The 11463-nt window shown below is 47.9% G+C and overlaps 1 long non-coding RNA gene across 1 annotated transcript; it reads left to right on the top strand.

The window, feature by feature from the left end:
• Nucleotides 1-5471: 5471 nt before the first annotated feature.
• Nucleotides 5472-10957, top strand: LOC148775314 (uncharacterized). The gene is made up of 3 exons (XR_016039221.1): nt 5472-5587; nt 7132-7221; nt 10889-10957. It is a non-coding gene; the product is annotated as an uncharacterized LOC148775314 (long non-coding RNA).
• The last annotated feature ends 506 nt before the right edge of the window (nt 10958-11463 follow it).

Genomic DNA, 11463 nt, shown 5'->3' with positions numbered 1-11463 from the left:
TGTGCCTCACAGTGGGTGGGAAACACAGAGGCCACCTCCGCGTCTGGGCTCCATGGCCAAACCTCCTGGGGTCAAATCCCGGCCCCACTGCATAGGAATTCCAAGAACCATAAGCAGTTGTGACTCTCCAAGCCTGTTTCCTCATCTGTGAAATGGAGCATCTACTCGCCCCTTCCTCCAGGGTTATTAAATTCTAGCAGTTCCCCATTTCCACATACTCTGGGGCCATTTTCATGCTGGCCTGACATCACTCCCTATCATCCCCCTTTAAAATGTAAACCCCTGGTCGGGGGACTAAGATCCCACCTGACTTGTGTCACAGTCAAAAGATTTTTTAAAAATAAAATGCAAATCAACTTACTTAAAAAGCAACTTTAATCACACTCCTAGAAATTTTTAAGTAGTACTGTTCCTAGGTCACCACAGTTCTGGTCAGACACAAAATGAACTTTACTGCTTAATTTTTTTCCCTTCGTGAGTCCATAAATATATGTGTTCCTGAGCTGTAAGGCAGAGTTTGTAGCCATCCAGGCATCTTTGCTTTAGGTAGGTAAAGGGATGCATTAGATGAAAACAGTACAATTGCCTTCAGATCTTTGAGGAGCAAGCCTCCTGTGGCGGGAAATATGGAATGTGGTTTGTATTCCCATCTGAGTTTCTTCCTCTTTTCTCCTGTAGGAGCTCTTATTTCTGGTGGCATAACTAAAAATGGTAACTTTTTTTGAATCACATCTTTGTAAATTAACAGTAAAATGGTTTTGTGTGTATGCATGAAAGAGGGAGAAAGAACAATAGTGTTTTAGTCATTTTTTTGAAAGTAGCCTTCCAAATTTTGGTGTGATATGCAAGTATGTTAATCATAGTGGCAGAATTTGAATCACTGGTAATATATTCATCTCACAAGGTTAGTAAAAATGCACACAGCACGTGTATAAAAATACTTCCCACTTTAGTAATAAAATTTTTGAAACTACAGTAATCTAAATCTCAAATCCAGTCCCGGGATTTACAATAGAGGTTTAGTGACGCAACTCATGTCACACGTTAGCATTCAGTAGGTTGGCAACCCACTCCAGTACTCTGGCCTGGAGAATCCCATGGACGGAGGAGCCTGGTAGGCTGCAGTCCATGGGATCGCTAAGAGTCAGACACGACTGAGCGACTTCACTTTCACTTTTCACTGTCATGCACTGGAGAAGGAAATGGCAACCCACTCTAGTGTTCTTGCCTGAAGAATCCCAGGGACGGGGGAGCCTGGTGGGCTGCCGTCTATGGGGTCGCACAGAGTTGGACATGACTGACGTGACTTAGCAGCCGCAGTTTTATTATGGAAGATAATGGTAAGCACACATTAACAGTAATAAAGAATATTTGTGTGCAAACCTCCAAAATTCATCCTGCACATCGTCTGTGAAGGCGTGTTTGCGCCCTTCAGTAGCTGTGGCCGAGAGGGCAGCGTGCAAAGACCCTGAGCTCAGCTCCACTCACGGACACACCAAACTCACACCCATCTGCAGAACAGTCATCAGAGAAAAAGACCAGAGCCAGCACAGAGGATCTTCCACAACTAAAGACAAAGAAGGAACCACGGCGAGAGGAGGGCAGACCCGCACTACAGTCGGTGCACGACCCCCCAAGCGGGAAGCAGTTACACCGCGGGGTTCTCCCGTGGGAGCGAGAGGTCAGAGCCCTCAGGGCTCTCCAGCCCAGGGTCCTGCCCTGGGGAGAGGAGCCCTCGGAGCCTTTGGCTTTGAAGGCTGGCAGGGCTTAACTTTGGGAGTCCCCCAGGACTGGGGAAACAGAGGCTTCCCTGGTGGTCCGGCGGTGGAGACTCTGCCTCCCCACGCAGGGGACCCCCGTGCCGCCACGACCACGGAGCCCTCGCCCTGCAACGCAAGACCCCACAAGCTTCCCGCAGCTAAGACCTAACGCAGCCAAAGCTGACTAAATACATCTTTTTTAAAAAAAAAAAAAACGGGTGCATATGATTCACACGTCTTGCAACAGCAATAAAAGGGCCCACAGCCTCTCACGGGCCCCTGGCCGTGTGCAGAAGCAGCCAGGGGGCCGGAGCCTGGCCCGAGCGTGTCCCGGGAGGCGGGGACAGGCCGCCCGTGGGCGCAGCGTGGACGCCTCAGGCCACGTGACCAACCGGCCGGGGCCCGGCCCACCCGCCAGCAGGGGGGCTGCCTGGAGACCCCGAGCCCGCGGCCCTGCCCCAGTTCAGGCATCAGTTCCAGCAGCCCCTCCGCATCCGGCCCGGCCCTCGAGCTGGCTCTGCGCGCCGGGCCGGCCTTGGCCACCAGGGGGCAGGTGCCAGGCGCAAGAAACACTGTGCTCTCAGGCCTAACCAGTTAGTCTAAAAAAGCCAGCAGTCTGTCTTGCCGCGTGGAGGAACTAAGATCCCACCCGCCGAGGAGCACCGCGAGCCCGGCTACGGCAGCCCAGAGCTCCGGAGCCCTCGGGCCTCGAGCAGCGGGTCAGGGCACGGAACTGAAGGTCCGCGCGAAGCGGCCAAGGCTCCCAGACAGCTAGAGAAACAAATACGTCAATGCATGTCTTTCTTGGCTGCACTGACTTTTGTGGTTTTAAACAGGCTTCTCTAGTTTCAGCGAGGGGGCTCCTCTCCAGTCGCAGTGTGCAGGCCTCTTGTTGCAGGGGCTTCTCTCCGGGCTGAGCACAGGCTCTAGCCCGTGGGCTGCAGTCTCGCGGCTCCCAGGCTCTAGAGCGCAGGCTCAGTAGCTGTGGTGCACGGGCTTAGTCACCCTGCAGCATGAGGGATCTTCCCAGACCGGGGATCAAACCCGTGTCCCCTGCATTGTCAGGCAGATTTTTATCCACTGCACCGCCAGGGAAGTCCAATAAATAAATACACATTTTTAAAAAACCCAAATAAGTGAAATTTGTTAGTGCACAATAAACTTGAAAAAAAAAAAAAAAAACAACCAATATCCCCCAGCTGGGGGTCCAGCTGAACCCTGGCTCTGACCCCTTGCAGGTAAACACACGCTTCGGGATATCTCAGACCCCATACTCCATCCACTGTGTCAGGAACTAGCCCCTCCACCAGCGAGCTGGCACCAGCTCTGGGGTCCCTGAGCCACACAACCAGACTCCAGGACCCCGCTCTGCCTGCCAGTAGTCTGGAACTTACCCCAAGTCCTGGCTTCAGCTGCCAGTGAGTGGGCAACAGCCCTGGAGTCTCCTGGACTCTCTGCCCCCAGGGAGACAGCGTAAGCCCTGGGGTTCCCTGGGATTCCACAGGCAGCTGCTCTGTGACCCAGGCCCACCAAGCAGCAACCAGCAGCCTCTGCACAAGGCAAGTCCTGGCAATCAAGCAGACTGGGGGTCAACCACGCCGCCCAGACCACCTGCATAGTCAGCCCTCCACAACAGAGGGGCCCACGCAGCCCTCACTGGGGAACCACTGGGGCATAGAACTAGGGTGACTACAGGGGTGTGCCCTGCTGTATACTAGGATGCCTCCTGCGAAAAGTCACCTCTCCAAGACTGGAGACACCGAAGCTCGTTGTAGTGGAGATGACGACAGTTAAAGAGAGAATACTGAAAGATACCATGACCCATGGCAGTGGGGTGATGACAGTTAAAGCAAAGACAGAATACCGAGACAGCAAGGCAAAAGCAACAGATGCCAGACGAGAGACTGCCATGGGTCTACAGCTGACTTGTCAGCAGGAGCTTTGCAGGCCAGAAAGGAATGGCATGATATATTTAAAGGGAATGGAAAGGGCTATTTAACGAGATGAAAGGGAATAACCTACCCCCAAGAACACTCTGCTCACCAAGGCTCTTGATCAGATTTGATGGCGAAATCAAAAATTTTACAGACAAGCAAAAGTTAAAAGAGTTCAGCACCACCAAACTGTCTTTAGGAGAAATGTTAAAGGGTGCTTTCCCTGGTGGTCCAGGGCTGAGGCGCTGTGCTCCCAATAAGGGGGCCCAGGTTCAACCCAGTCAGGAAGCTAGAGCCCACAGGCTGCACCCAAGGTCGTGTGTGTCTCAGCCAAGACCCGGCATCGCTAATAAGTAAATAAATAGTAAAAGAAAGAAGGAGATTCTCTAAGAGAAGGAGACAAGAAAAGATGAAATGGAAAAGCTCCTGAGTAAAGATAGGAAAACATACAGTAAAGGGAGAAAACCATCCACATGCAAAGCTCGTAGGAAGGTTGAAAGACAAGAGTAGACAAAATCATTTCCGCCCACAGTAAGCAGTTAAGGGACACACAAAGCAATGAGATGTAAAATATAGTATTAAAAATAGTGATGGTGAGGAGAGGGTAAATCCACGGTTGTTAAACATGTACTTAATCTTAGGGGACCAGCAGCATCACACAGTCATGTACACACATAACCCACCATATAAAGCCTGATGGCAGGGACTTCCCAGGGGGTCCAGTGACTGAGACTCCACGCTCCCAACACATGGGCCCTGGTACAATCCCTGGCCAGGGAAATAGACCTGGCATAGCCAAATAAAATAAATGTTTGTTTTAACAAACTGATAGTATCCACAAGTCAAAAATCCATAATAGAAATACACACAAAAAAGAAACAAGGATAAATGAGCACCCTTAATAAATACAGTGAAAAAAAATCAGTGTTGTTGTTGCTGATAACTCATGTCCGACTGGTTGAGACCCCATGGACTGCCAGGCTTCTCTGTCCACGGGATTTCCCAGGCAAGAATACTGAAGCGGGTTGCCATTTCCTTCTCCAGGGGATCTTGATGACCCACGGATTGAACGCAAGTCTCCTGCATTGCAGGCAGGTTATTTACCGCTGAGCAACCAGAGAATTCAGTGCCAAGCACATAATTAGTGCTTAATAAATATAAGCATAGTTCAGTCACTCAGTCGTGTCTTACTCTTTGAAACCCCATGGACTGTAGCACTACAGTCTTCCCTGTTTATCACTAATTCCCGAAGCTTGCTCAAACTCATGTCCATTAAGTCGGTGATGCCATCCAACCATCTCCTCCTCTGTCGTCCCCTCCTCCTCCTGCCCTCAATCTTTCCCAGCATCAGGGTCTTTTCAAATGAGTCAGCTCTTTGCATCAGGTGGCCAAAGTATTGGAGTTTCAGCTTCAGCATCAGTCCTTCCAATGAACATTCAGGACTGATCTCCTTTAGAATGGACTGGTTGGATCTCCTTGCAGTTCAAGGGACTCTCAAGAGTCTTCTCCAACACCACGGTTCAAAAGCATCAATTCTTAGGCGCTCAGCTTTCTTTATAGTCCAACTCTCACATCCATACAAGACTATTGGAAAACCATAGCTTTGATAATGTAACATAATTTGATAATATAATATAAGCACAATTAATGCTTAACAATTATGTGTCTGGACTTAGCTTTCCAACCCTTCTCATTGCTGTGTTGCAGGCAACCGTCACCCACCCGTCGGCGCCTGCACATGTCAGGGGACACCGACTGCCCCCGGTAGCTGCCGCCTGGTGTAAAGAGACCAGAGCAAATTACAACTAAAGCAGCATCCAAACCAGAGGAAGAAATCGCCTGATTAAAAAGAAAACAAATCACCTAAAGAAATGCAAAACATTTCTCACTCAAGTATGTGCTCTTGGCTCTTAACATTAGTTTTGGCTTCCAGACTTTTTCCTCCTCCTCATCTCAGCTTTCTGCTCAAAGTGTGCAAAAAGTACCTGATGCCCTTTTGCACTAAAGCAAACACATTTGGGAGGAAAAAGCAGCCAGTGTGCAAGTCTTTTAATTAATTTTACAGCATCGGTACTTGGGAGTTGATGCTACTTGGCAAGCCCAGGTGCGAGGCATCCAGACGATTGAGCGCTCTGCAGATGTTTTTTTGCTGATAGAGGGAGGCTCTGCAGCATAAGCAATGAGGTCATCTGGGTCAACGTCCGACTCAGGCGATTAGAGAAAGTTCAACAAATTAGGCTGAATCAGAAATGGAGCCTTGGCTTTCGACCAAAGTTGTTCAGTAAGCTTTGCCACATACATGCTGATAGATTAATCTGACCCCCCATTTACACATTCTCTGAATGCCACACAGTGTCGGGATATGAGTAAGGCCTGTGGAGTCAAAGAGATCGGGGTTTGGGTCTAAGTTTTCTGCTTCCAGTGTTTCCCTGAGAGAAATATGTGATTTCTCCAAGCTTATAAAAATGGGAAGATTCCTAGCTCCCTGGCAAGGCTATCTGAGGATTAGTTGAGACAAGGTACAGGAAAGGGCCTTGAACACAATAAATGTTAATTGCCCTAATTAAATATTTGTGCATTTTAGTTTGTTCCTGAAATCCAGTGAGATTCCATGAAGGCCAAAGGGAATGTGTAGTCAGTCCCTAGGAGTTCCAAAATGGGGTTTCAAAGTGAGGTGTAAGGGTTTCTCTGGGGGCTCAGTGGGTAAAGAATTCATCTGCCAATGCTGGGGTGTAGGTTTGATCCCTTGGTTGGGAAGATCCCCTGGAGAAGGAAATGGCAACCCACTCCAGTATCCTTGAGTGGGAAATCTCATGGACAGAGGAGCCTGGCGGGCCACAGTCCATGGGGTTGCAAAGAATCGGACATGCCTTAGTGACTAAACAATGACAGTCCTTATAAAGGGAGCTGTTTTTCATTTTTGCCTTTTGATCCAGAAAGATGACTTCTGACCCTGCCCCTGCTCTGTGCCAAGTACTGAGCTAGGCACACACCGAATTTTCTTATTCCCAGGAGAACATGTGCACATGAGGTGTTTCAGTCTCTATTTAATAGCTGAGGCCCAGAGAAGCTGAGTAAGCTCGAGCCACACAGCTCGGAGATGATGCGTAGAGGATGGAAACCCAGCTGAAGTTATACCTCCAAATCTGTGTTTCTCTAACTAACAAGGTGGAGTTTATAAGGCAGGGAACTTTAAGTGTTTCATTAGAGAAGAGGCACATTGGAGAACTGAGTTCTTAAGTCAACCAAGAAATGCAAGCTTTCTTAGAGTTATGATAACTTTCACATCCCTTAAACCACCCACAAGTGAAAGTGAAGTCGCTCAGTCGTGTCTGACTTGTTGCAACCCCATGGACTGTAACCTGCCAGTCTCCTCCGTCCATGGGGTTCTCCAGGCAAGAATACCGCAGGAAATGGGTTGCCATTTCCTTCTGCAGGGGATCGCGTCCCAGCCCAGGGCCTGAACGCTCATCTCCTTCATGGTCCAGCGGGTTCTTTACCTCTGAGCCACCTGAGAAGCCCTGCTTGTAAGTAATAGTTGACCTAAATAATAATGAATAAAATAAACAAGTTTCTACTATTCAGAGAAGCAGTGCCAATCTTATGCGCAGAATCTTGGCTACATACGTCAGGAAATCCCTTGATCTCTCAGTTCTCTCCTTCCTCTCCCCTTTTTAAAGTATTTACTTGATTTATTTATTTGACCATGCCAGGTGTTTTTAATTTCACTTCAATTAAATGACACCAGGTCTTTTTAATTTCATTTCAATTTCAATTTAGTTGATGCTTCAATTAAATTAAAAGACGCTTGCTCCTTGGAAGAAAAGTTATGACCAACATAGATAGCATATTAAAAAGCAGAGACATTACTTTGCCAACAAAGGTCCATCTAGTCATGGCTATGGTTTTTCCAGTGGTCATGTATGGATGTGAGAGTTGGACTATAAAGAAGGCTGAGCACTGAAGAATTGATGCTTTTGAACTGTGGTGTTGGAGAAGACTCTTGAGAGTCCCTTGGACTGCAAGGAGATCCAACCAGTCCATCCTAAAGGAGATCAGTCCTGGGTGTTCACTGGAAGGACTGATGTTGAAGCTGAAACTCCAATATTTTGGTTACCTGATGGGAAGAGCTGACTAATTTGAAAAGACCCTGATGCTGGGAAAGATTGAGGGTAGGGGGAGAAGGGGACGACAGAGGATGAGATGGTTGGATGGCATCACCGACTCGATGGACGTGAGTTTGAGCAAGCTCTAGGAGTTGGTGATGGACAGGGAGGCCTGGCATGCTGCAGTCCATGGGTTTGCAAGGAGCTGAACTCGACTGAGCAAGTGAACTGAACTGTGTCGGGTGTTAGCTTTAGCATGCGGGATCTTTTTTTAGTTGTGGCATTGAAATCTTTACTTGTAGCATGTGGAACCTAGTTCCTGATGAGGGATCACACCTGGACCCCCTGCACTGGGAACGTGGGGTCTTAGCCACTGACCCACCCAGGACGTCCCCTTGCTTCCCCCTTTTCCTCTTCCCTCTTCTTCCCTTCCCCCGCCCCTCTCAATACCCGGCCGCCACAGAAGCCGAGTGGATTGCATTCCCAGTGCATCGTCACGGGCTGATTTCTCATTTGTTGTTGTTCGGTCACTAAAGTGAAGTCGCTCAGTCGTGTCTGACTCTTAGCGACCCCGTGGACTGCAGCCCGCCAGGCTCCTCTGTCCACGGGATTTTCCAGGCAAGAATACTGGAGTGCGTGGCCATTTCCTTCTCCAGGGAATCTACCTGACCCAGGGATCGAACCCAGGTCTCCCACATTGCAGGCAGACGCTTTGTCATCTGAGCCACCAGGGAATCCCGTTCAGCCACCAAGTCGTGTCCACCTCTTTGTGAGGGTCTGCGGCTCGCCAAGCTTCCCGGTCTCTCACCATCTTCCAGAGTTTGAGCAAGTTCGTGTCCATCGAGTCACTGATGCTACCATCCCATCTTCTGCCACCCTCTTGTCCTTTTGCCTTCAATCTTTCCCTCAAGTGTCCATTAGACTTTTGTTCAAGCTGGAAATGGAGGCAGGCTTGAGGGAGACAGAACAGTGACTGGAGGAGACATACAATAAACCACAGGCGCTGAGTGGCGTGGCTGAGCGACGACAGTCGTCACGGGTCTGAGCTGTGTTCATCTGCGCTGAGCTCGGTGCCGCCCCCGTCTGCCAGGCCTCGGGGAGGAGGCAGCTGGCCTGGTTGAGGATGTCAGCAGGACGTCTTTGGGGAAGTGTGCCTACACTTATTGGTCCCTGTGAAGTTCAGGAGTGTCACTAATATAATCAGTAGAAAAACGTTTTTGGTGTAAAGAACAAAGGCTGTTTAAACTCTGAGCCTCAGTTTCCTCCACATCTGTAATGTAGAGGTAATATTAGCACATTCTTAAGAGTGAAAGGAGTACGTCAAGGCTGTATATTGTCACCTGCTTATTTAACTTATATGCAGAGTACATCATGAGGAACGCTGGGCTGGAAGAAGCACAAGCTGGAATCAAGATTGCCGGGAGAAATATCAATAACCTCAGATATGAAGATGACACTACCCTTATGGCAGAAAGTGAAGAGGAACTCAAAAGCCTCTTGATGAAAGTGAAAGAAGAGAGTGAAAAGGTTGGCTTGAAGCTCAACATTCAGAAAACGAAGATCATGGCATCTAGTCCCATCACTTCATGGGAAATAGATGGAAAAACAGTGGAAACAGTGTCAGACTTTATTTTTGGGGGCTCCAAAATCACTGCAGATGCTGATTGCACCCATGAAATTAAAAGACGCTTACTCCTTGGAAAGAAAGTTATGACCAACCTTGATAGTATATTAAAAAGCAGAGACATTACTTTGCCAACAAAGATCCATCTAGTCAAGGCTATGGTTTTTCCCGTGGTCATGTATGGATGTGAGAGTTGGACTGTGAAGAAAGCTGATCGCTGAAGAATCGATGCTTTTGAACTGTGGTGTTGGAGAAGACTCTTGAGAGTCCCTTGGACTGTGAGGAGATCCAACCAGTCCATTCAAAAGGAGATCAATCCTGGGTGTTCATTGGAAGGACTGATACTAAAGCTGAAACTCCAATACTTTGGCCACCTCATGCGACGAGTTGACTCACTGGAAAAGACTCTGATGCTGGGAAAGGTTGGGGGCGAGAGAAGGGGACGACAGAGAATGAGATGGCTGGATGGCATCACCGACTCTGTGGACATGAGTTTGGGTGACCTCCGGGAGTTGGTGATGGACAGGGAGGCCTGGCGTGCTGTGATTCATGGGGTCGCGGAGAGTCATACACGACTGAGCGACTGAACTGAACTGAACTTCCACTGGCTTCCCAGGTGGCTCAGTGGTAAAGAACCCGCCTGTCAAGCAGGAGAAGGAAATGGCAACCCGATTCCAGTATCCTTGCCTGGAGAATCACATGGACAGAGGCGTCTGGAAGGCTACAGTCCGTGCAGTCACAAGAGTCGGACACGACTTAGTGACTGGACAAGAAAGACTGAGTGTGCCCCTGGGGGTTGTCAGTCATCCAGGAAGACGTCCTCCAGGAAGCCTGGGCTGGGCCTGGGTGGGCGCAGAGAGACGGAGCTGGTGAGTGTGCCAGAGGGAAGAAGGCGGAAGGACAGCAGGTGCGAACCGGCGGCGGAGAGTGTGTGAGGAGGGCCAGGAGAAACCGGCCGAAGCCTGTGTCCCTGAGTCGGGGGCACGGCAGGGAGCGCTCCTGCGCCCGGGGCCTGCGGGTCAGTGGGCTCTACTTTACCAGACACTGAAGTCCAGCTTAAGGGCTCCGGTCTTTATGGAAGAGCGATGGAATGCCACCGAAGTAGGGCAGGGACACAGCTGGGCCTGGGTTTTGAAAAGACCAATACACAGCCAGTAGACAACGAGCAGTCTGGAAGGGAGGAATGTGGAGACCGGTTGGCAGTTTCTGTAGTGGCCCACCATGAAGGAGGCAGCAGTACAGACAGAAGGAAATGGACTTTAAAAAATATTTAAGCAGCAAAAAAATAGGAAAATTATTTTGTCATTTAAATGAGCATCTTTTGGTAAAACTGCTATATTATTGTAATGTTACATTGTACAAAATTTTCTAGTGAGACAAAGTTTGAATGTTAAACTTTGGTTGTAATACATACAATGAAGGAGAAAACATCTTGTATTTTAAAGATTTTATTCTTACTTTCAGAGAATTCAAAGAAGATATACAGAAGAAATCTGACAACACATGTGGATTTATAATTCTAAAAACTTTCACAACAGGAAGCTTATACCCATTTCAATGATATGTACATATTCGTTCATATATGAAGATATAAATGTATACTTCTGAAATAGTCTTAAAGATACAACCTACAAAGGGAAATATTTATCAAATATACAGAAATATATGGTATGCTTTTAGGAAAAGTAGTAGTAAAGACATGCACAGAAACGATATGTAAACATAATTTTTAAGAAAGTTTTATAAGTATTGCTTAAATCTATATGCATTTTCCACTTATGAAATCACAGTTTCCCAAGGAGTTCAAATCACATAACATGAGTTACATAATCTATAATGCATGCACACTTTACTATTGACCCATTCTACAGTTGGGAAAATTAAGGCAGGGGACATCACCGAATATTATTAAGCTGTGGCTAAACTTTAGAACATTGTCCTAAATAAACTTCAGATCCTAAATAAAACAATGTATACACATTTTTTAAAATGATGTAAACAAATTGTCATTAGAATACACACATAATTTAAAAACTTGA

Source organism: Moschus berezovskii, chromosome 15, assembly GCF_049115385.1.
Source record: "Moschus berezovskii isolate FMDL1 chromosome 15, NW_MosBer_1.0, whole genome shotgun sequence".
NCBI lineage: Eukaryota > Metazoa > Chordata > Mammalia > Artiodactyla > Moschidae > Moschus > Moschus berezovskii.
The sequence above is the reverse complement of the archived record's forward strand: the minus strand, read 5'-3'. Positions and strand labels throughout refer to the sequence as shown.